A 2,416-nucleotide genomic window follows, 5' to 3' on the forward strand; every position below is an offset into this window, starting at 1 on the left:
GATGAAGAGGAAAACACGACGAACAGCGTATAATCGCGCAGTATAGAGATTTCGTGGATAATGTCTGGGGGGGACAGGCACAAACACCTCGAGTGAGGGCACGTTCGAGATGGGGGGGCCATGAGAAACCTCGACAAGGCGAGGCAGGTGATGGTGGAGCAGTCGAAGGGATCAGCGAAGGGGCTGGTGGCGAGGGCAAGTTCATAGGTAAGCTCAATGTGGGGAGCATGTGGTCACTCGACGGAGTGCGTGAGACCAGAGTAGAGGGCAAGGTCGGAGGAGATCCTGATGTTTGGAGCTAGAAGTCCCTCGACGGAGTGTGTGAGACCGGTGTGGAGGGCGAGGTTGGAGGAGATCTCGATGACTGGAGCTGGAGGTCACTCGATCGAGTGTGTAAGTCCGACATGGAGGGAGTGGTCGGAGTGTCACGAGCCACGACAGTGAGTGGCGTGGTCGTGGACTGAAGGGGGGTAGAAGAAGGCTCCACATAAGCAGGCTTAAGTGTGTTGAGAGAGACTCTAACAGATGAATCTTTCATTTGGATGCCATAGGTGTTGGCTGAGCGCTGGAGAACTCAGTGTGGCCGGTATATGGGAGTTGGAGGGGAGCACGGACAGTGTCATCTCATAGCATGACATACTCGCAATTGTCCAGAGATTTCGGGACCTGAACTTTAGGGCGGGAATGGCTGGAGGGCGGAGGGATATGGATGTTGGTGAAGTGGCGTCTGATGCGGTCCACGAAGGAAAGTCAGTCTGATTGAGGGAGAGAAGCGGAAGGGCTCACAATTTTGGCAGGGAGAACAATGTTCTGGCCATATACGAACTCGGCTATTGTGCCTTTGAGGTCTTCCTTATAGATCGCACAAATGCCGAGTAGCACAAGGAGAAGGGCCTCTGTCCATAGAGAGTTGTGACATCGAAGAGCCACCTTGAAAGTGCAGTGCCAACACTCGACTAGCCCGTTACTTTGCGGGTGATATGCTGTGGTATGGATGCGCCAGATGTTGCAAATGCTACAATTCTCGTTGAACAGGGCCGACTCAAATTGTCTGCCTTGGTCAGTCGTGATGATAGCTGGACATCCGAAACGCAATACCTATGACTCGACGAAAGCTCGAGCAACAGTTTCTGCCATAATATTGGATAGGGGGACAGCCTCGACCAAGCAAGTTTTTTGGTTGATAGATGAGAGAACATAACGGAAGTCGTTAGAGGGGGAGAGAGGGCCAACAATGTCAATATGAATATGCTGCAATCGGCCAGGAGGGATCGAAAAGGCACCAAAGGGGGGGGGGGGGGGGGGAAGTGTCCTTGTGTACTTTGCAGCTTTGGCACGCAACGCAGGAGTGTGCCCATTGCTGCCAGTCCTTGTTGACATTTCTCCACACACAGCACTCCGCTACGAGGCGGGCAGACGCACGAACAATGGTCTGGGCTAAATTATGCAATGCGTTGAATACAGCTTGATGGAGCGTGGTTGGGATGAGGGGGCCTAACGTGCCCGTACTGTTGTCGTACCAGATCTCACCAGAAATGCCAGGGAAGGTGGTGCGGACGAAGTGTAGTGAAGAAGTAGAGTCTGAAATCAGGTTTTGTGTTTCCTCATCGGCGGGTTGGAGGTTAGGCAGTTCAGAGAGGTCTAACAGCGAATGGACGGCGTCAACTCGTGAATGGAAATCAGCAACTATATTGTCAGCACCCTTTATGTGTCTGACATTGGTGGTGAACTGAGATATGAAGTCCATGTATCTGAATCGGCGAGGAGGCAGGTCAGCTGGCGGTTTTGTAATGGCCGCAGCCAGGGGTTTGTGGTCCATTAAAACATAGAAAGTACGTCCCTCAACGTTGGTCTTAAAATGCTTGATCGCTTCGTAGACCGTGAGCAACTCCCTGTCAAACGCAGATTATTTCCGTTGTGCATTGATGACCTTGCGCGAGAAGATCTGCAGAGGCGATGATTGGCCGTCGATTGTCTGGCTAAGGACAGCGCCGATGGCAGTATCACTCGCGTCTGTGGTGATGAAAAGCTGCGCATTGGGATGAGGATGTGCAATGATGCGGGCCTTGGCAAGAAGATTTTTGAGGGCAGTGAAAGAGTCAGTCATAGCAGGGGTCCATGGGATGTGCTGAGATCCAGAAGTGTTCGTGCCTGCCAAAGCGTCCGTCTGTGGAGCCTGAATCTTCGCAGTCTGAGGTAGATGTCGGCGATAGTAATTAAACTTCCCCAGAAAGCGCCGGAGCTCTTTGAATGATGAAGGTCTGGGTAGGTTTGTACTTTCTCAGGGGGTGGTGAAATGCTGTCAGCAGCTGAACACAAGAATGTCATCAAGATATGCAAAGCAGAATTTTAGGTCGAATAGCACTTTGTCGATGAAGCATTGCCAGGTCTGGGATGCATTTTTCAGACCGAAGGG

The sequence above is a fragment of the Schistocerca americana genome, unplaced genomic scaffold, assembly GCF_021461395.2.
Source record: "Schistocerca americana isolate TAMUIC-IGC-003095 unplaced genomic scaffold, iqSchAmer2.1 HiC_scaffold_167, whole genome shotgun sequence".
In the NCBI taxonomy this organism is placed as follows: domain Eukaryota; kingdom Metazoa; phylum Arthropoda; class Insecta; order Orthoptera; family Acrididae; genus Schistocerca; species Schistocerca americana.